The sequence below is a fragment of the Callithrix jacchus genome, chromosome X (assembly GCF_049354715.1).
Source record: "Callithrix jacchus isolate 240 chromosome X, calJac240_pri, whole genome shotgun sequence".
NCBI classification, from domain to species: domain Eukaryota; kingdom Metazoa; phylum Chordata; class Mammalia; order Primates; family Cebidae; genus Callithrix; species Callithrix jacchus.
The window spans coordinates 10,790,275-10,814,512 of NC_133524.1; the positions used below are offsets into that span (position 1 = coordinate 10,790,275).

The following is a 24,238-nucleotide window of genomic DNA, read 5'->3' on the forward strand; positions in this document are numbered from 1 at the left end:
CCCCTCTTCCTGATCAGTCCTTTCAATTGTCAGATGAGTAATGACACTCATCTTTTTTGCTAAAGCATTTTATCCAGCTTTTCTGGCATGCTTTCAGAAAACTTGGGGCTAAGCCCTGAGCTCAGTGGGCCCAAGTGTCCTTGGTCTAGTTTTGGGCTGACACTGTTGAGGTGGTGTCCTATTAAAAAGAAAAACATGTAGTGCCTTGAAGCCAGATAAACCTGACTTCAAATCCTGACTCTGCCATTTCCTTGCAAAGGCAGATAGGAGACAGATACTGTACATATCTTATACTCACAGATGCTCTTCCTATCCTCTATGCAGTTTCCTTATCTGTAAAACGTGGACAATAAGAGCTATCTTAAGGGTCCTTTGAGGATTAAGTGAGGTGAACTTTTTAAAGTGCCTGAGAAAATTCTCACTCTTATGGAAGGACAGGATGGTAGAGGTGGGGGGTTTGGGGTCCTTCTTTCCTTCTTTTCCTGAATCACCTCTTCCCACTCTTCTTTGAATAAATTCTTTATCTGTGTTTTTTATTGGAAACCTCTTCATACCATTTTTGGAAGGAAGAAGGATATAAAATAAATCCATTTATTCAATAACATTCATCGAGCATCTTATGTGAACAAACAGTATGTGAATGAGAAATGAACTAGCTAGCATTTTTATTCTTTTTTTTTTTTGGACACGGAGTTTCGCTCTTGTTACCCAGGCTGGAGTGCAACGGCGCGATCTCGGCTCACCGCAACCTCCGCCTCCTGGGTTCAGGCAATTCTCCTGCCTCAGCCTCCTGAGTAGCTGGGATTACAGGCACGCACCACCATGCCCAGCTAATTTTTTGTATTTTTAGTAGAGACAGGGTTTCACCATGTTGACCAGGATGGTCTCGATCTCTTGACCTCGTGATCCACCTGCCTCGGCCTCCCAAAGTGCTGGGATTACAGGCTTGAGCCACTGTGCCCGGCCGCATTTTTATTCTTAACACTAATGACTTACCTTCACACTGGCAATTTCATCTATTTCCTACACTATGACATACCTCTATTCATTACCACTGATCTCCCACCATGACCTCGGGGCTTCACTTTTGCTTCCCACTGAAGGTCACCCTGTCCCATATGCATTCTTTGTCAGAATTTTTTATTTTACAGAAAATAAGGGACCCTGGCATGGATGGAACATGTGAAACTATCAAGAACAGTGAAAAGTTTCAGATTTTTGCTACCTGCTACTTTTGTTTCATGAATGCTGGCAGAAGACCACTTGAATCAAAGATAAAGGCTGTTTTTTTTTGGTATGTGTTTCATGTTCTGTTGGTTCCCCTTGCCCCGGAAGTCCTGTGGAGCATCTCAGGTCCATGTTTACAAACTCAGGAGGTTTGCATCATATCTGAGCAACCCCAAGCTTAGGGAATCTGAATCTTTTATAATGGACTGCAAGTTAGCATGCCCAACAAATAGTCTGGAATAAGAGCTTTCAGTGCTTCAGCTCACAAGAGGCACAAAAATGCGATGGATCCATGGAAAATTATTTCCTAATAGACACAACTCCTGTCTCCTGGGGATATGGCCAACAGTTGTCACTAGAAAGCAGACGATCACTGGGCTTTCTAGCAGTTACCATAGAGGGAGAATTTCATTTGGCATTGAATGTCCCTTGAGTCATAGAAGACTAGAGGTAAAAGGAGCCTGCAAGAAAGTGATGAAAACTCCTTACCAACAGCTCCAAGCTCCTTCTCCAACCACCCTCTGACATCAGCTGTTGTACCAGGAAAACTGGCAGAAAGCAGGTAAGCCTCACCCATAGATTTTGTTCAAGTAAACGTAGCCCTTAATGTCCTCCATAGTCCTAAAACAGCTTGGGTCTATGCCAACTCTTCACTCTGAACCTAAACTAATTTTAAGAGTTTGGTGCTTATTTCAGCAGCACATAGATTAAAATTGGAATGACACAGAGAAGATTAGCATGGCCCCTGGAGAAGGATGGCACACAAATTCATAAAGTGTTTCATAATTTTTATTATTCAAAAAATATTAATAAAATAAAAGTTTGGAAGAGTAAGCTAATTTTGTTACTTTTATGACATTGGAAATCCTGTATGTACATCCATCTGGCTTTCTTTAAGCATTAAAAAAAATTAGAAGTCTTGGCCAGGCACGGTGGCTCACGCCTGTAATCCCAGCACTTTGGGAGGCTGAGGCGGGCGGATCATGAGGTCAAGAGATCAAGACCATCCTGGCCAACAGGGTGAAACCCCGTCTCTACTAAATATACAAAAAACTTAGCCGGGCATGGTGGCCCATGCCTTCGGTCCCAGCTACTCGGGAGGCTGAGGTGGAAGAATAGCTTGAACCCAGGAGGCGGAGGTTGCAGTGAGCCGAGATTGTGCCACTGCATTCCAGCCTGGTGACAGAGCAAGACTCCGTCTAAAAAAAAAAAAAAATTAGAACTACTTCTTTTGGACTAAAACTAGAAGAGTCATTTCTTTCATTATTCTTTCATTCCACTGATATTTTGAGGTTGTCCTGTGTGCCAGGAGCTGCTCTGGGCAGTAGCAAATTCGTGGTAAATATGAGAGCAAAGGCCTGCCCTTGGAGAGCTAATATTTTAATGAAGGAAATAAAAAGTAAAAGGGTTTTAAAAAACACAAACATTTCAAAAACTCATACATAAAATGAAATAAAAAGGATGACATGATAGAAGGTAGATGCTAGCTTTCTTGACATTTTGGCTTTGTCCCTGCCAAATAAACAAGCAAAGAGTATCTGAATTTCAGTATAAAACTTTCCAGTGTTTCGTCAGAAAGCTGTGATTTAATTTTTCAAGTTGTTAAATGTTTAGTTTCAGACTTCCACAAGGATAGATTTCTTTTTCAAGGGCATAAAAATCCAACTTTTACTATTTCTTACAGGAAAATGCAATGTAATGAATTATTGGAAAGTACTGACCTCTTTATTTATTTTACCAATAAAATTTTGAAAGAGAAAAGCTATGAACACTTAGTGGGCTCAAACAGCAGGAAACACTATGTCTTTTTGTACTGCTATAACAGAATTCCTGAGATGAAGTAATTTATAAAGAACAGAGATTTAGTTCTCACAGTTCTGGAGACTGGGAAGTCCAAGATCAAGGTGCCATCAGGTTAGGGCCTGATCTCTCTATTTTCAAGATGGCACCTTGAAGGCTGTGTCCTCTGGAAGGGAGGAATGCTATGTCCTCGCATGGCAAAAGGGCAGGAGTGGAAAAACCCACTTCCACAAACCCTTTTAATAGCAGCTTAAGCCATTCATGAGGGCTCTACCACTAAGCCCCACATCCCAACACTGCTGCATTGCAGACAAAGTTTCCAACAAATGAATTTTGGGAGACACATTCAAACTGTAGCATATGGTTCTCAGAATTACCTGAATATCTCAAATGTTTAATTCTAGGATATTAACTCAATGTTGAAAATAACAATGGATATACAGTTAAGGTTATAGGGATGGACAGGAAGGAAATTAATAGAGACACTGGAAGAGGCATTGGTTTTGTCTGTACTTACTCACCAGCTCTTCACCATTAGAAGAGGAAATTTCAGAATGGAAAGGAAGGAAATGAGAGAAGAGTGCTGGGGAAAATAAACACATGTGACTAGGGCTTTATGACTGGTGAGCACCAAAGATGAGTTAAGACTAGATCCCATTGGCTGACAGCTCTAGTTGGTGTCTTATTGACAATGACAATAATATCAAAAAAGCATCTAAAATAAATAAATTCACTGGCTAGGTAGAATTGCAACAGCCGCTGGATCATGATTTTTAGAGCCTATCTCTTTAAGAAAGGGTTAGAAGGAAGACAATCACAGAGGCAATTGTTGTAGGAGAATAAAGAGTTGCTACTGTAGCTACAGCAGAGACCAAGAGAAGAGCTTGGGAAGTCTGGGTGGTGGGTGCCCTGTGCCACTCTTCCACAGTGAAGCAAATGAGGTTGGTGGGAGGACAGGGTGGCAGGGGTCCAGGGGAGGGGTTATAAAGCAAGTAGTCTTCTGAAGATTCAAGCTGTTTATCTGGAGACTTGAGAGTTCTGCCCAAAATATATGTTAAAAAAAAAAGTAGTCTATATAAGAAAAATCCCATAAATGCTATGAGGCTCCTAATGGCTTTTAAAACATATTCTCAAGGCAGACTAAAGTCTGAGAGATTCTTCTTATATTATCAAAGTACGCTTCAATTGCTATCTTAGAGATAAATTATAAATGTAATTCGTAAAACATGGATGCAAGGCATGAATTTGAAGTTAATATCAAAAGGTATGATCTTAAGGAGTTGGTTTAACAGTTTTTTGTTGTTATTTTGCTTTGCATCTTATTTGTTTGCTTGTTTAAAATTTAAAGGAAAAAATTCATTTTAAACAATTCTCTCTGAAGTGCATTTTAAGTGTGAGTTTCATCCCTTACATTTTATCCATTGAATCAAATTAGATAAGAAGCTGGCTTTTAAACATTAAAAATGGCAAAATTGAAAGAACTCAGTACTTAAGATGCAATCTAGGGCTTAAAAATTCACTTACAAAAAAAAATCTGCCTTTAAGAACAGTGAGCTTTCAAGGTGGCTAAGCTATATTAAGGTGAAGTTATACTTATTTTAACTATAAGTATGAATGCTAATTGGAGAAAGTATCATATAACTATATGAAAAAATACCGCATTTTTGAAAAACCATATTTGAGTGCCTCATTTGTCATCTGGATGGCAAAGATATTTCGGTTGTCTCTTTTATGTAGCTCCTTCAGCTTGTCCTTATTTAAGTCAACAGGGTCTCTTGATTCAGGGCATAGTTCCAAACAATTCTGCCAGTTGTCTAAATCTATTCTTTCCATTCCAAATTCCAAGTGACTCTCTCTCTTTTAAACGGATGCAAATACTTAGTTTCACAACTTTAGTCATTTTCATCCTTAGAATACAGACTGGGAAATTGCTCACTCCTGTGGTGCTGGGCAAAGGGTGCCAGACGATAGCAAAGATGTCGGTGACTTCACGGAAGGGAGCTTTGTTGTGCAGGAGCCACTGCCAGCTACCCTCCCCCAGCACCGACCGCCAAAACATCACAGTCCAAAGACGGGCGCTCCGATCCCCTTTCCCACCTCCCCTCCTCCACTTCCCTGCCTATCAGCATCCAGAAGCAATTCTTTGCATGGGTGCTTCTTCATCCTGATCCTGACTGGCAGCTCCAAGGATTAAACTCAGGTCCTTTGGAGCAGTCGCTTTATGCACATTAGCCCCCTGGGGTGTTGAACTCCAAAACCTCTATTTTTTCCCCCTGGGTCTACGCGGTATCTCACAAAACCCTAGTTAGCCACTGTGGTACACAGCCTTTCTTCCATTCCAGGCTATGAAAAGAAAACAAAACAAAACACCAGACCTTACAACAATATGATGGATATGGTAATGATCGAGGGTCTTTAGGGTAGTGGGCAAATTCCAAGTTCTTTCATAACCAAGACTTGGGAACCCGTTTTCTTCTTTATCATTAAGACTTCACATTTTCATCAGCAGAATCTTGCTTACAATAGCACAAATGATCATTTGGCTGAATGAAAATAGCTTGTGTATTGTGTGTGTGTGTGTGTGTCCAATTAAAAAAAAGTTCCTCAAAACTGCTGAATGAGAATCAAGACCAGTGTCTTCTTAATCAAACAAAATTTCCTGCTTAATGACTGCATTAAAAAAAAAAAAGAAAAAGACCATCTGGCCTCTCTCTGCTATTTGAGGTTTTTTTTTTTTTCTCCTCCTCACTTCCTGGTTATCTTTAGCAAAACATTATTGTTTTTACCGTGGTGCATTTCCTTCTGTGCATTACTTTAATAAATGGGATAGAAAGTATTGCTTCATTTCTTGAAAAATACTTTTCAGTTTAAAATGGCAGGTTTAAAAGGAGGAAAATGTGCTTAAAAGAAGGAAGATGAAAGTCAAATCACAGTGAGGGCATTAACCACTCATGTTTCTTTAAACACTTCTGCCAAGGCAAGCTCGCTCTCTCTCTCTCTCTCTCTCTCTTTCTCTCTCTCACACACACACACACACACACACACACACACACACACGTTAAAAACCATTAAAATCCAAAAAGAAAAGCCACCCTATGCACCCTATCCTATTCATTTAAGGTGATAACTATACTAAACACCCTCCAAGAAATAAATCTGAAATGGAATTAATTTCCATGTGGGAACAAAGATGACAACAAAAGTTCAATCAAATCTCAATTAACTGAAATTCTCTGGAAATGACAGCGTTCTGGTTAATTTAATTTTCTGGTTAACTGAACCCCAAATAGAAAACTTTAAAAAAACCCCCATGGCATGTGTATACCTATGTAACAATCCTGCAAGATCTGCACATGTATCCCAGAACTTAAAGTAAAAAAAAAAAAAAGTTATACCTTCAAAATCAAAAAAAAGAATCCTAATTGAAACATTTCTAAGATGTTTGAATCCACTTTACTTGCATAACCACAAATCACATATTGGATCTAATTGAAAGGTTTGAGGTAATTTCAAATCTTACTTTTCCTTGAGAACATTATTAAAAAGACCTTTTTTCATTTGATCATAAGTAGAGATTGTGGGAATTCACAAGAGATAACGTAGGAGATTGATTTGACTGTATAATTGTATCCATGACCATGGATTTTTACAGTAATTCATAAGAACACCTTCCTCCTTTTACTTCACAAATCTTTAGGAAAAGTATAATGCAGAAAACTTGTGGTTAATCGACGTTTGATTTTTTTGGCAAAGTTCGGGTAAGCTGAGGGTTTTGTACATTTGCATGCTAAACAAAATGACAACGATTCCTCCTTTTCTCAGTGCTGCTCAATAAGTGTAAAAAATGAATGATAATTTTAATATAGTACTTCTGATTAATTTTATTAGTACAAATTGAAGACTATGGAATAATTTCAGAAATATGTAAACTAATTGAGAAAGCACTAGTGTTTAGGTTTCCCAGCGGAACATAATGGCAGCTCAAGACTAGTCCCAAATATCCTCCTTCCATGGTGCAGTCACGACCAGTCCAGCCCTTACTTGGGCTCCTCATCCCAATTTCCCACAGAAATTTACACTGTGCCACCTGAGTTACCAAATAATGACACCATTTTGAGTCAAATTGTTGCCCCAAAAAAAGAGACCACTAGTCTTACATTTTAGGGTCCCACCCTTTGAAGGTTATAGTAGAAGAAGCTCCTGCATTGGGTAGGAGATTGGGAAAATGTTAGCCAAGATCACTTCCAGCTCTACAATTCCAAATAGCTTGCATCGTATGTGGAAAGATAAGACTGGCACTCAGGTTCTCTTTCTGAATACCCACACACTCTCACACTCTGTCTCTCTACCTCTGTCTCTGTCCCTCTCTCACACACATACCTCTTTTTTCTTTTGGGGAGACGAGGACATCACCAAGCCTTCATTCCCAAAGCAATACTAGGTAGATTTATTTTGAAATCCTATTATATGCCAAGAACTCTGATAGCTACTGAGCACATAGTAGAGTTTTCATAAATATTTCCAGAAAGGACTGAATGAAGCTGAGAGGATCCGCCATCTCTCACTTGGGGGCCTACAAAGGATATTCTTAAAAGGAGAAAATATCAATGATGTCAGATTTAGCTGTGGCACTGGTATTTGAGCCGATGACTATTTTGAAAGCAGTACAGACATTACACACTAAAAACAGGACTCTATTGTAAAGCATATATATGTGTATATTTATTTATTTATTACTATTATCAACTAGTATGTCTTGGGAACAAATGTGTGAAGAATATTTTGAGGATACATGTATTGAGTATATATTTTAGATCTCAACCTATAACTCAGTTTAGACCTTGCAAAGACAAAATCAGTGGGTCCTTATTCCTGCTCATTTTGTCCTTCTAGCTGTACTGTCTTCTCTCAGTATCTTTTCACCAAGTCTTGCCCTGAAGAATGATAACGACACTGAAACATAGGCACTTTTTCTTTCTAAGGACCCCTCAGGGGATATTATAAACTTAATGTCTTAGGGAATTCTGTAGAGACTTTTTAACTGGTATACTCAAAGTCAGTGCCAAGGCCCTGAGGATGATTGGGCTCCAACATCTGTCACCACAGTGATTTCCAGGTTGATTGGGTGCACTTGACATCCTTGGGTCAAGGGTATGGACAAGTAGCCCTGTGCCATTTAGAACTATCAAACACTGTTCCAGCCCATAGAAGCAGCATCAGCATGTACTGCAGATTATTACCTGCTGACTCTGTGTGAAGCTGTCCTTCCATAAGTACTTATTTTCCTTAGAAAAGGGCAAAAGATCTCATGATACATTACTTAGGTAACTGTTATACCCTAATAGAGTAGCCTGCTTGTATTAATTCTTCGCTGTACAAAACAAAGAATATACAGATTATATTCTTTGTTTTATATATATATATAATTGGTGACTTAATGGAAATAATATTTATTTAGGGAGTGGCAACTTCTAGGCAAAGTAAACAGAGCATCAATATTCCTAACACCCACATGGTTGACCTTTGAATTTCATTTTTTGGAGCTTTCCTTCATATATCCATAAGTGGCATTTAAAAAAAAATCTACAATTTGCCAGGCACTTTATATAAATTGGGGCCAATCCCTAAAGAGTGGGTATCATTTTCCTCCATTCTTCAGAACAGGAAACTGAGACACAGAGTTAAAGTGTCTTCTCCAGGGCCACACAACTGGCACACGGCAGAGACTAGTTTAGAATCTGGATTTTTCTAACTCTTAAAGATCTCTTTCTGGAAGTGAAATTACTATGCCAAAGACACGTCTGCATATTCACGTTTACTGTGGCACTCTTGACAATAGTCAAGATATGGAATCAGCCTAAGTGTCCATCTACAGGTGAAAGGATAAAGAAAATACATTTCTTTATGGGGATGATTAGGACAGTGGAATACTATTCAGTCATAAAAAAGGATGAAATCCTGTCATTTTTGGCAACATGGATGAGCCTGGAGGACATTATGTTAGGTGGAATAAGGCAGGCACAGAAGACAAATACTATATTTAACAAACCTGCACATGTACCCCTTGAATCTAAAATAAAAATTCAAATTATAAATAAAAGAAAATAAATTTTAAAAGCATTTAAAAAGACAAATGCCACATGATCTTACTCATATGTGGAATCTAAAGTAGTCAATTTCATAGCAGTAGAGTAGAATAGTGGTTCCCAGAGGCTGCTGAGGGTATGGGGGAAGGAAAGAATAGGGAGAGGTTGGTCAATAAGTACACAAAGTTAGACAAGAAGAGTAAGTTTTGATGTGCTGTTACATGGTACAGTGACTACAGCAAATAACAATGTAATGTATATTCAAGACAGCTAGAAGACAAGATTTTGACTGTTGCCACAAAGAAATAATAAATGTTTAAAATGATGGATGTGGTAATTACCTCGATTTGATAATTATACTGTGTATCCATGTACTAAAACATCACATTGTACCCTATAAATATGTACAATTGTTAGGTGTCAATTATAAATAATTTTTTTTTTAAATTTCTTTCCTCAGCAACATATTGCTGCTACAGCCTCAAGGAACTGGAAATTTTAGATATATGAATGTGAAGAAAATGAGGATGCTGTAGATTCTGGCAGTATTTCAACTACTTCTAAACTTTAATTTTGAAAAGAAGAATGGTTAAACATTGGTCATGTGTCCCTTCTTTACCAGGAGCTATTCAGAAATTTCACAAGCTAAACCTTCCCAATTCTGACTTAGAAGGACTGACATCTGGATCATATTGGCAAGGGGGTGCTTTAAACATAAGAGAAAATTAGCAGAAAGACCTAGGACTGGATTACTTCCACAAGTTCACTCACCAATATCCACCCAAGTACTGTCTTTTTTCTTACAGCTAGTTTGTCATCCATTCTTTCTACTCAGTGAACAATGGCTTGTGACCTCACAGTTAGTGAGTTCACAGGAGAAATATATCAGTTATAATTAATGTTTACTAGAATAAATGTAAATATTTTAAAGCATACAACAGTTCCAACCACATGTGATTTCCATTTTATTTTATGAAACACTAAAAATCCACTTGTCCACCCCATTAATTATAACCTGCTCTCAGCCCTGACCTGTATATAATTCCTCCTGACATAAATTGGAACAAGGTGCTCAGAATGGAAGCAGCCTACACCCCAACTGGGTTACAAAATGTCAAGTTCCCAAACCTCTCAAAAGTGTAACCTGACATTTTGCTAAGATTAGAGACAGTTTATGAATTTAAAAAGAGGGCTTAAGGACTCACCACAGTTAAACCTATAGTAACTCCTGAAATATCCAAAGTAAACAGGACTATGGGAGCCCTGGGGACACCAAAACCCTGTTAGAAGAGAAGGAACAGCCTTTAGTGGGTGGTATTTCTTTGCAGAAAATAATGTACATGCGTTCAACTAGAATTAAGAAGAATGCAACAATAAACTTTGAGGCTTGAAGCCCTCTAGAGATCTAAAGGAGTCATGAATGGGCCATGTAAAATATTTCTCCTTTTGCTACATGTGAATGATTGAATTTATACTGCCCATTAATCCTAAATGTTGAAGGCAAAAAAAAAAAAAAAGAGAGAGAGAGAGAGATTGGCTAACTTTTTAAACAGTGTTTTTCCTGACATGAATATAATATGTATTTATTATACATATGTATAATATATCTTGGTGAATATTTATAAAATTCCCAACAAGCAAAACACCCGTATAAGGATCTAACCACTAAGAAGCAACATTCCACAGATCGCTCTTTCTAGCCATTTTCTGTACCTCTTAGCCACAAAACTGGGATCAGACTTTACATTTTGTTTTGCAAGTTGTTATTTTAAATATAATATATTGGGTTATTTTTTATGTTCAAAGACTCTTCTGACTTTTCAAGATTAATTTTAACTACCTTTTAGTACAACTAAAGTATTACAGCCAGTTGCCAAATAAAACAGACTATATAAGCTGAAGATTTACTAAATATTAAAATGTGAGCAATTTTTCCCCATTATAACATACACTGTCAATATGGATAATGTTGCCCCCAAGAGAGAGAAAACTAGTTCTCAGTGGCAAAAAAAACCTTACTCTTTTTATGCACAAAGCACAGATAGATATAAATAGATATATAGTATATCTGTGGGATTAAAATTTCATTCAAGGAGCAATTAGGAAAAAAATTATTCAAAAGGCTCTTTGGGACAGGGGGTTGAAAATGAAAATAGGTTGTGAACACTGTACTACTGCATCGGACTTGTAAAAAGTGGCTTTTATATTGCTAGAATTCAGAAGAGGATTTTTTTCCATTTTAAATTTCTCATCCTTGATTCATTTTTATTTCTTAGTTGCAGAAACCAAGGTTTCAAGAGGTGGATCTTTGGAGAGTTAATGTTTTGTGATACGCCATGGTCAATACATGTGATATCTGCCATGTTCTTACTCAAGACTCCTTGGGGTCTGGGTTAGGAGGCACATGTTGAGTGAGAGGATGTTTTGAGAGCAGGTGAACATATCATCTCAGAAAGGGCTAGGGCCTGCTAAGTCTGCATCTCACCATTTATCGGCTCTTGCTCTGTGCTGCCCTCTTGTGACATCTGAGCCTCCAGTTTGCCTTGATCTCAAAATCTTCAGTTGCCCTAAATCGATGGACACCTGCCTTCCAGTGCTTCTTGGCACCAACACCCAGGAGATGGTCAGGGAAAGAAGTGAACACCAAAAAATACAGATTTCCTTACAGGAAGAAGCCAGTGTCAGAAGAGGAAGGAAAAGTCACAGAATTTCCCTTTTGTCCTTTAACCCTAGGAGATGGTGGGCCAATTGTCCATAAAGCTGCTGTTATTACAGGCCACACAGCTCACCAAGGAGCAAGGCAGGAGCTGAGACTCTTCATCACCTTCTGTGGTAGGCAGACTTTCTAAAACAGCAGCTCAAAGATGTCCACCTGAATCCTGGAACTTGCGAATATGATATCACTCCTTGGATTGTGTTGTGTTACAGGGCACAGTCCAGTTGATGTTACAAAGGAAGACGATGCAGGTGGGCCTGACCTAATCACATGAACGCTTAACTGCTGAGAACTTTTCCTGACTGATGGAAGAGGAATTTAGAGAGATTCTATGTGGGTGAAGGACTCAATGTGCTGTTGCTTTGAGGATGGAGATGGCCACTTAAGAAGGAATGCGGATGTCCCTTAGAAAGAGTGAATCACAGCTTATAACTACCAAGGAGCTCAGTCTTACAGCTGCAGAAAGTGAATTCTGCCAACAGCCAGAGCAAGCTTGGCAACAAATTCTTCCCTAGGGCTTCCAGATAAGAGCTTCGTCTGGCCAACAGCTTTATTTCAGTGTTATGAGACCCTGAGCAGAGAACACAGCTGGGCCACCCAGACTTGCAACCTACAGAACCATGAGCTAATAAATGAGTGTTGGTTTAACCTGTACATTTTTGCTAATTTGCTATGCAGCAGTCGTAAATGAATACACTTTCCCTTCTCTATGATGATCCTGATAGGGGGCATCCTGGCAATATCTGTCTCCTAGATCACAGATTCTGGTGAGTGACAATCAGTTCAAATACAGCATCCAGTCCTGGACTCTGACTGACTTCTTAACCCTTCAAGAATCCACAATAAATCTTGCCAGACAAGTCCTAGCTCTTGACCTCGGCTCTGATCAATTGTCCCTTAGGAAGATTTTAATCATCTTCTGCTTAATGATCAATTTCTCAGGGCTCTCCAGCTTCACAATCTCTACCACCTGCCTTATTTAGTGCTTAGCATCTTGTTCAAGTCAAGCATCCATCTGGTGTATTTCACTCTGGTTGTCTTTTACCTGCTTAGAATTTTTCTTTCTACGTCTACAATGTGTTCATTCTCCCTCTTCAAATCTCCAATGCCCTCATTTTCCTATAATGGGCTGCTCAAAGACTATGTAAGAAGAAAAGTGAAAGTCTGAATACTCTTCAATGTGTTAATTGTCCTGAATTTTCTGTAGGGGAAATAGAAACAGTAAAGATATGCCACGATCGTATGCTATGGTGGAAAGACAAGGAAAAGGATTAAGCATCAGACATGGTTGAATGTGAAACTTTCCCAGTATTTTATCACCTCTGCATGTTTCTAAATCTTTCCAGGTCTCACTCTCCTCATTTGTAAAAGAATAATAGTAATACTTAAGTCATAGAGCTACAAGGAGGAATGAAAATGGTAAAGGCCCATATAACAGAAACCAGCATGTGCAAACACTTAAATATCACTGTGAGAAGAACTGAGGTGGTTGTTTGAATAAAATACTTCTAATTTTCGGAGGTGGTAGCTTTGTAAATAATCTTTTTATCACTTCTATTATCATAAGAACAAAGCCATTGCTACCCTTCTTTAAGGCAGACTTTAGCCTGACAATTAAAGTATTGTATGATACGGAAACAATGATTTGACATTAGAATACTGTATCCATTAGTCTGAGAGTAAAGAAAGTGAGTTTTAGGATTAGGAATAAAGTTCTTCAGTTGCCACATTTGTTAGGATATTTCTGGGTTTTCTGTAAAGTTGAGTAAACCCTTACCCCATGAAGGCAGGGCCCATGCTTAATTCATCCTGAATTATCTACAGAATTTGGTTGAAAACTGTATCCTCAGTAAGCACTTACCCACTTATTCATTTATTTATGCATTGAAAAATCAGTTAAAGAATATAAAATTTAGCCGGGCACAGTGGCATGCCTGTAGTTTCAGCACTTTGGGCGGTTGAGGTGGGAGGATTGCTTGAGCCCAGGAGTTCGAGGCCAGCCTGAGCAACATAGTGAGACCCTATCTCAACAAAGAAAAAAAAAAAAGAAAAAGAAAGTAAAATGTATGGTGAAAACTGTGGTGAGCTCAACATTTTATTTTTTTGAATTCTCTTATTTATGTTCCTACTGAATATTTATAACTTTAATTTTTCTTCTAATTACTAAATCTTAATACTTCTCTGATAGAACCAAAGGGGATATTTGGCTATTTGGGGGTTGGGGAGAGTGGGACATATGTTCCCCACCAAATCTCCAAGTTCTTCAGCTTCTGACTTGTGCTCTAACCTGAAAATAAACCCAGAAAGTGTCAAATAAAATGATCAACATATTTCCAACTGCTTTCTTCCTTTTGCATTTCCAGCTCATTACCCAGGATGCATTTCCAGTGTCCTAGTGGCCCTGTCTTACACCAAGTGTTGCTTCCCGCTTGTGAACGTCAGGGACTTTAAATTCCAGATTTAAGAGACTTGCGGCTGAAGAGCTTTTCTCTTTCTGTAAATTACTTGTCATTAAAATAACAAAGGATGTACTCATTAGTCAAATTAAAGATCATCTATCTGGAAGCGTATTAAATGCAGATAAAGTATAAAGAAGCATTGTTGATAGTTTTTTTTTTTTTAATGTGGACTTAATGAATAACTTTGCTGTTAAAATTTCAGCAGCCAAGGGCCATGAAAAATTCCCATGGCTTTAAAATTCACAGCCTTGGCAGACTTCTTAATGGACAAAGTTCAAGATATTCATAGCTTCCCTGACTTAAAATAAAAATCCCCAAACCACACAAGGTAGCATTATTATACTCTGAACACTCTTCAGAAAAGGTCCTATTAGCTGATTCTTCATAATTATTTGCTAAAAAAAAGTTGAGTGCTATAACTCAGTCTCTCACTAGCTTAGCCTTTAGACATAATGTAGCATTATTGCTTTAAGTTGTATAATGGCTTAAGGAATGCAAAGTGCTTCACAACAACCTGCAGATTAGTAGAGCCCTTTCTAAGTCATTACCCTAGAGCAGGGTTCTGCAAACTACAGCCCACAGGCCGCTTATGCACCAAAGCCAGGCCTCTGCCTGTTTTTGTGTGGCCCACAAGCTAAGAATGGTTCTTACATTTTTAAGTGGTTGAAAAAAATTTTTTTATATTATTTTGTGACTTGTGAAAATTGTATGAAATTCCAATTTCAGTGCCTATAAATAAAGCCTTTTTGTAACACAGTTACCTCCAATGGCTTTATATAGTCTATGACGAGCTGAGGGGTTTGGACAGAGATTGCATGGCCACAAAACCCGAAATATTTACTGTTTGGCCCTTTATGAACAAGGATGCTGAGCCCTGGCCTAGATTCATGCTGTATGAGAATGGTAAATATCTTGATACTTTCTCCCCTAATCGTGTAGGATTGTCTATAGATCCTGGTAGTCATATGATCGTGCTCCAACTACTGCCCTTGTCACATATACACACAGACTTATACATACACACACGCATGCATGTGCACACACACACCTTTTTTTTCCTGATTATTGGGAAAGGGGAAGAAGGAGAATGACTAGTAGCCAAGCCTACCCCTGTTCCTTATGGTTGTGGGAATGCTTATAATTTTTTAAAAAACAGCTTTTTTGAGATAAAATTCACACATTACAAACATCCATTTCGTGTATAATTCCGTGGTTTTCAGTATATTCAGAGTTTTGCAGCCATCACCACCATCTAATTCCAGAGCGTTTTCGTCACCCCCAAAAGAAACCCCATATCCATTAGCACTCACTCCCCATTCTCCCCCGCTCCTTTATCCCCTGGCAACCACGAATCTACTTTCTGAATCTATGAATTTGCCTCTTCTGAACAGTTTATATAAATAGGTCATATAATATGTAGCCCTTTGTGAGTGGCTTCTCTCATTTGGCATAACATTTTTAAAAAACCTTTTCACTTTTAAGTTCATAAATCCTCAGGTTTAGAAGTATTTGATATAGCAATCATTTAAAAAGTAATTGTACAATATCCTCTGGGTTTTTCAAAATGCTGAAGAAAAGCCCACAAACTTCTCTTACAGTCCCTAGTGATGCCTATGCGTCTAGGTAATGCCATGCAGAGCATCACCCTGCCACCACATGCTCATTCTATCATTTACTCAGCAAAGCCAAGTGCTTCCCCAGGTGTGGAACAAAACATGCCTCAGAGTTTCAGATCTAAGTTCCTTGCAACCTTCCTTTTCATTAGACACTGGCTTTATTTGCCAATCTGTAAACTGTGTATTGCCAACACACTGTGCCTACCTATATATTTTCCAGAGCTTTAGTCTTTTATATAAAAGTGAAAAATGATATCGTTTCTTAAAATATTCAAAATGATTTAAGTTGCCTTCAACTTTCCAAGTACCTGGAAAAAGTTCCTGATTCCTCATCCCCTTTTTTCCTACTTATCTGCCCACATTTTTGTCTTTTCTTCCATCTTAGGGCCCCTTTTCTCTTTGATTAATATCTGAAATCCTTTAGCACATGACAATAAGATATTGCAAATAGCCATGGGGTATCAGACAAGCAAAGAAACAAAATTCATACTTTGGTCATTCATGACTTTTTTTCTTAGTATCTAGCTAGATGTCTGTCATTATTATTGCTCACTCACTAGCAAAGGCTCAGAATTTCTATTCCAGAGGTAAATTAGGCAAAGTCTCTACAATCCAGGCAGAGAGAGCTTAAAATGGTGGCATTAAAGTCTCTGGGTATTAGAAACTGAATGGTATCTCTTTCCTCTAATCAGGTTAGTCTCTCTTATGAACAGTTCTTTTAAATGTTGGACATTTGTACTTACTAACATTGCTTGATCCTAAAGGACAGAGTCCAAATCAAACACATCCGGGAATATTTAACCTGGAAAATATGCCCCCGAAAGCCATGTTAGCTTTGTCTTTGAAGAGCTGTCAGAGAACAGAGTAACTGCACGTGTTCTGTGTTGTAGAGAGGGGGCCAAACAGTGGTAAATGCTACAGGGAGAGAGATACTGATTTCATCTAAGGACAAACTTTGTCACTGCAAACCAGGTCCCTCATCGGAGTGAGCCTCCTAAAAATCCCCCGTTGTGCTAGCATTCCTGGGGGCCTTTAGAAAGGGGTTGGTGGTGATACGACAGGAATTCAACCAGGTTAAGGTTTGAGACCAAAGATCTTTAATTCCCAATGATGTGTAGATTCTGTGGCAAGGGTGATGACAAGGAACCTGGCTGGGGAGATTTTTGGTTGAAAGCATCTACAATGGTTCAATCCCAAAGATTGATGCACTTTTGTAAGTGAAAGAGATGATGTCTTAATGCCAAGGGTACCATACTTTTTAAAGCATTTATGCAGCAATTTAACAAATGAAAAGGAAAGCATTAGTTAACATGTATAGTTAAATGTTGGAGCTTTTTAACCTGTTCAGATATTCAATATTATATTCTTTAAAAAAAAAAAAAGGTATTTGAGCCAAAGGCCAAAAGTAGTCTTTTGAAATATATATATTTCAAAATACATAGACACACATGTATAAATAGTCTTTAAATATAGATTCTTAAAATGTATTAAATGCCTGAACTTGCTGGGTCATTAGACAAGAGCTACATGAGAAAACCTGAAATTTAAAAACAGAAGCAGTATGTACTTTTTATAAGAAAATAACGAGCCATAGTGAGGAACCTGTCTTGACATTAATTATGAAAAACACAATAGTTTAAAATCTAGTAAGTCTTGATTGCCTTAGAATAGAACTAATCAGAAGTTCTCTTTATTTTTTGAAATTATGTTTTCTTGGTTGGTTCAAAGTTATAAATCTCAAAGCTGTGTAGTATGAAAAGCTTTTAGAAGGCTTTTTGTCAGAAAAAAATGGATTGCCTCTTCTACATACATTTTTAAGGCTGACAAATATTTTCTCATATTGAATATGCTATCTTATGTTATAACTTGAAGGGCTCTGATGAGATTTAGTACCAGCTATAGTATCTGAAAATCCCTACAATTTCAGTTATGACATTCCATTACATGGAAGTGTCATTTTATCCCAAATAACCAAGATTACGTTTTAAAACTTTGCTTTCCATTAATTAAATCAGTAATGCACACATTCAACAGATAGGTAAGTTTTGCGCTAGGCATTGAGGAAAATTCAAACCATCCACTGTACAAGTTTCAAAGACCTATTCACAGAGTTGATTAACAAATAATTGAAGTCTATTTTTTTCTTTACTGACATTTTATGTACTTGCTAATCTGCCTGTTGGCTCAAGTTGCAGCTTTTGAGAATGCTCAGCTGCTGTTATAACCTCAGTGAATCAACTCTAATTTGTAAGAAGATACTGTAACATTAAAAGGTCACCTTATATATTCCTTGCACATATTGAAAGAAAGGCAAAGATGAGCATGGCTGGGGACCAAAGTGACATTATTGGGTTTATCCTATGAATGACATAGCTTCTTTAAAATATAGAGTTTGTCAGGCAATTTTGGAAATTAGAGATATTATTTGAGATTCTGGCAACTCTTTGGTATTAACTCCAAAAATTAATGAACCTCTTGGTCTAGAACATAAGGGCTCTGTAGAAAAGGGAAGTGTGTATTATGTTACTGTATCATAGACTTCAAATGAAGTCACCAGGAGAATGCATGAAGTAATAATGTTATAAATTCATAGAGACTTTCTGAAGTAACATCAATTATATGAAGAAAACTTGTACCATTTCCTCTAAGAAGGGTGATTTTAGCCTACGCAAGTAATTTGTATTTTCACTTTAGAAGTTAAAAATCCTTTATGTAATCTTATAAACCAAGGAGGATCATTTTCCTGGCTCTTGGGGCTATAATGTTTCTTCCTCCAACACCTTCTGTCAACATAATCTACTAAACCCTTTGGGCATTTTTGAAATGGGCATTTTCAAAGTATTTTTGAGTATTATTTATCATGCTATGCTATGAAACTAATACATTTTTAAAAGTACTCTATTATTTTGAGGGTCAGTCTGCATCTGCATTTCAGTGTACTTTTTCTTCATAGATTTTCTTATTAAACTCATATACTTCCAAAAGGCGTTGCTGTATTGAAGTGTCACTTGAGTTTAGTAGGCTGGGATCATAAATGCAAAGAAAAGAATGAGAATACTTCAAGGTACACCTTCCTCTAGAATAGTGATAGCTCCAGTCACTTAATAAATCTCTGTTCCTGAGAAAGGAATGCCTCATTCTGAATTGGCTTAGCATTCCTGGGAGATTCACAATACAATAGAACTCAATGGCATATTTTACTGTCAGAGCCTTAGATAACAGTGAGTTCATGGTAACTACGATCCAAATCTTCTGAATGTAACAAGTTAAATTCTGTTACTAATAAAACGTGAGAAGAATGAAAACTAAAAGTGGAATTTAAATTGTACAACTGATACAGGAATATTTTATTTTTACATGAGGTTATATTTATTCTTTTTTCAGGTAATCTGTAATTTATATATAAATATAAGATACATATTTTAATTCTAATACAGATAAGAATATACAACTTACAGTATTTCAAACAATAACTATTTTCACCTTATTTTAATTCTAAAGTAGGAATATATTTATATACCAAATGTAATAAATAAAATATTATTTTACCATGTAGAGGTAAATTTATAAAGTTAAAAAATACATAACATTTTCTGTCATTTATATAATAAAATGATTATTGTCACCATCTAAACATAATTTAAATTTTAAAACACTATCATATTTTCTTTTGCCTGTTTTGGTGTTCTTTAAATGTCCTTTAAAACCTCTTATTAGATAATTCAAAGATAAACACATTGAATCAGAGGAAGATCCAGGAATCGTGCCAATTTCTCTATAAAATTCTCTATGCATATGGAGATACCCTATTTTATGAGGTATTTTATTACCTGTTAAATTTTATATCTGTTAAAATAATCATGATATCTAATATAAGTGATAAAACATCAATACAAAGTAAAACAAAACCAGGTGTACATGAAGTTTTGTTTTCAATTATATGTGTTCAATTTGTATTTTATTTTATTTTGTTTTGTTTTTGAGACAAGGTTCCAGGCAGTGGCGCCATCTTAGCTCACTACAGACTTGACCTCTGAGTTTCAAGCAATTCTCCCATCTCAGCCTCCCAAGTAGCTGGGACTACAGGCTTGCGCCACCAGGCCCGGCTAATTTTTTAAATATTTTTGTAGAGATGAGGTCTCACTATATTGCCCAGGTTGGTCTCAAACTCCTTGGCTCAAGCAATCCTCCTGCCTTGGCCTCCTAAAGTGCTGGGATTTCAGGCACAAGCCCCAACAGTGCCAGATCCAATTTGTCTTTTAAAGCATAGAGTATAAGCTCTTTAAGAAACAAAGGCTGATATCTTTCTTTTATCCACTAATCTTCAGCCATAATGTGCAGAAACAAATTTAGAGATTGGTAGTTATCAGAGACCAGGTGGGCACTGAAACCTTATCCCTGCTGGAAAGGAGATTCTTATTAAGTTTCAGCAAACCCAGTGACCTAACTTGAAGCCTGAGATTCTCCTTCTCTTCTACCTACCCCAATGATTCTCAAAGGGGGGTTTATTTTGCCCCCAGTAGACATTTTGCAATGTGCGGAGACATTTTTGGTTGCCACACTTTGGGGGTATGGGAATATTACTGACATCCAGTGGCTTATGGCCAGGGATATAGCTAAATATCCCACAGTGGACAGGACAGCCCCACAAATAATTATTAAACCCCAAATGTCAGTAGTGCCAAAGCTGAGAAATCCTAACCTGGAAGAATCTAGACTGGATGCTGGGGAGCATTTGGGATTGACATTCATAGATCCTGTGTATGTACGCCTGTGTATATGTATGTTTGTAGATTTACACACATCTACATGTATATTGACAACGAAGATGGATCATACCCCTATTTAACTTATGCAAATGCAAAGGCAATGGAGTATGTTGGAAAAGGGGGGTGAAATTTAAACAGTCTTTAAGCAACTTTTCCTGATACCTAATGTGTCTATTTCTAAAGTGAAGTTAGGTGCTGGGGTGTGCATCTGCCATGCCTTGAGCAAGTATCAATTCTCTGAGTGTCTCAGAGTATAAATTGAAGGCCAGTCTAATGTTCAGATATATTTTGCACAACACAGTTTCTTTTTTGCTCTCAATATTTCAGTCAGGGTTCAACTAAAAATGCAGCAATCATAGATATTTTTGACACTTCATTCATGCACCAAGATAGGCCCATATAGGTGTGAGAATTTTACCTGGGGGGTATTGAATACACCCACACTGGATTATGAAGTATCTTCTGGACCTTCTTAAAAACCAATACAAATGAGACACCACTATACACCTACCAGAATGGCTAAAACGAAAACAGGGACATCAAATGCTGAGGAGGATGCAGAAAAAGCTGGGTCACTGATACATTTCTGGTGAGAATGTAAAATGATTCAGCCACTCTGCAATATGCTTTGGCAGTTTCTTATAAACTAAATATGTACTTGCCATGTGACCCAGCACTTGCACTCCTGGGCATTTATCCCAGAGAAATGGAAATTTACAGTCACACAAAACCCTGCACACAAATGCTCATAGCAATTTTATTTGTGATAGCTCCAAAGCAGAAACAACCCAAATGTCCTTAAACAAGCTGATGGTTAAACTGTCATACATCCATACCAAGGAACAGTACTCAGCAATAAAAATGAAAAAACGACTGATGCATGTAACAACTTGGATAAACCCTTAGAAAATTTAAGTGAGTGGGAAAAGATGTCGACCTCAAAAAACTGCATACTGTATGATTAGATTTATATTATATTCTTGAAGTAGCACAATTACAGGGATGGAGAACAGATGATTACTGTTTTCCAAGGTTTAGGGATGGGGCAAGGGGTAGGTAAAGGGTACAGAACACCAAGTACATTTTTTTCACAACTTCATATGGATTTGCAATTATTTCAAAATAAAATTTTTTAAATTATGTTTCTGTAACAACGGAGCCCTGGGAAACAAGATCACCCAAATAGTCTCATTCACAGGTGTATAGTTGGTCAGTGTTGTATTCTCAGCCCTCAGTAGTGGCAACCCTTGGCACCAGGCCCTCTAAAATGCTTTTAGTTTTCCATTTCTACCTTTTGTATTTACTGCTGTGTTTATTTTTGTTTTAAAGACATAAATACACAAACATGGGTGTAATTTTATTTCTAGGTGTAGCTTTAAATATAAGGTGTGTAACATTGTAAAAGAGTTTAACTGTTGTAAAGAATAAGACAGATGAAGAAGAAAATGCTTTCTTGGATTATAAGATGAGAGGTAGTGATAAGTGACCATGTCCATTTAAGGCCATTTGGTGTTGTTTTAGCATATTAGAAAAAAATTGTTCTAAAAGGGTATATTTTTAGCAACAAATCAGTTTTCTTACATTACAGGACTAGGTATACATATGTGTGCACACATGCACACACATGCACATTTGTCTAAAGAGATGCTTTGAATCATTACAGCCATTTCATATGTTATTCCACCGTGTGTACATATGTGTATATTTACATGCCTCTGTGAGGGTGGATATGTATTCATTCAGAGGCTAAGAGGTAGAAATGTCCTAAAACCCAGCCTCTCTGAAACCTTAAGTTTGTGTCTTAAAAAAGAGAAGTTAACCTAACATTTAAGTGCCAAGTATATAACCTATACTCTGTTAGGTGCTTTATATACCATTTTTATATATAATCCTTCATTTAGTGATTATATAAACCCTGTGAGGTATCCACATCATTTCAATTTTCCAGGTAAGAAAACTTTGAAAGACCTTCAATTTTAGAGGTAAGGAAACTTGGAAGGACCCTGGGATGATTCCCAAGGAACCAACCTTGGAGGTATTGAACACACCCACTTTTAAAAAACCAATACAAATGAGACACCACTGTACCAGGAATCAACATCCCAAGGTCACAGAGTTAAGGGTCTCTGATATTGTGCCTCTAAGTCTACTGCCTGGAGTGATTCTCTTACTAAAGAGTAGTTTTATCATTGTCAAAATAACATCAAACATGATTGTACAAGACCTGGCATTTTCTTTTTCTAAACAGAGGATATGAGCAGACATTGCATAAGAAATGCAAACAGACCTTCGATATATGCAAAGATACTCAACATCACACAGAAGAGAAATGCAAAGCTACACAGAAATGCCGCTTTTCAGATATCAGATAGGCAAAGGTGCACAAGTTGAACAATGCCCTCTATTGATGAGGTTTTGGAGTAGTGTTCTCACACAGGCTGGCTAGACAATGTTACTTATTTATCAAAATTAGAAACTACATTTGCCCTTTGGCCCAGCAATCCCACTTCTGGAGATTTTTAATACAGATATACCTGCTGCACACAAACTGATGAACAAAACGTTTTTCTGTGCACATTGCTTTAATGGCAAAAGATTGGACACACTCCACGTGACTAGTAGGGGAATGGTCAAATCAATTATGGTACACTGTCATAGTGCAATGATATGCAGTTTTGTTTTGTTTTTAAAGAGGAAGCTCTCTGCGTACTGTTATGGAAAGATCTCTAGGATATATTGTAAGGTGGAAAAAAGCCAGGGTGCAGAATAATGTATGTGAAAGGCCAATGTTTGTGTAAGAGGAGGGACATATATTTACATTTGCCTACAACAATCAGAAAAATTGCTATAGAAATTGATATCACAACAGGAGACACACAGTATACTATAATTTACAACTTCGAACAGCTTGGGAATGACAATGTTTATATACCAATTAGGGCTTCAAGAAATCCTATAAAGAAGTTTTTCTTCAGGATGGTAGTATTCAAATTAGCATAAGGATCAGACATGGAATATAATCTCTGAGGTGAGTTTTTCAAACAATGTTTGAAGCCCCCTGGCATCACACAATTAGGACATGTGCCTTTCCCAGTTACTTTCATACTGTTTCTTTAAATGATCCAATGCTAATCAACAATTTACCTGGTTAAAATTTAGTTGGTTTGGTTATACTTTGAAGAGGACATTTCCTTCTTATGTTTTCTGCACTCAGGCAGAAGACTTGTAAAGGAGCTAACAACAAAGGGATTTTTAACTTTCAAAGCCTTAATTAGAAAACAAGAGCAAATGGTACATTTTTAAAGAGGGACCAGGAATACATATGACTTGTGGGCTTTTGCCTGATTACATTTGTTAATAAGGAATGCCAAAACATGTGCACCAAAAAGCATTCAAGGTCTTTTGGTAATAAATTATACTTGTAAATTTGACGTAAGTTGATCACTCGAAGAACTCACACTCTTTGAAGATTAGAATTCATAAATGTATGAACGAATTAAATGGTTCTTTCCTCTAGTGATATAAAGTATTAAATGACAGAAAAAAATGTGTTCAAAATCAACTG

The 24,238-nt window shown here is 37.3% G+C and overlaps 1 protein-coding gene and 1 non-coding gene across 10 annotated transcripts in view; one reads left to right on the plus strand and one right to left on the minus strand.

Moving 5' to 3' along the window:
* The window catches only part of MID1 (midline 1), a 633,800-nt gene that overhangs the window by 139,945 nt on the left and 469,617 nt on the right, over positions 1-24,238 (minus strand). The window lies entirely within an intron of this gene.
* Positions 1,911-2,017, plus strand: LOC118150741 (U6 spliceosomal RNA). The gene has a single exon (XR_004738892.1). It is a non-coding gene; the product is annotated as a U6 spliceosomal RNA (small nuclear RNA).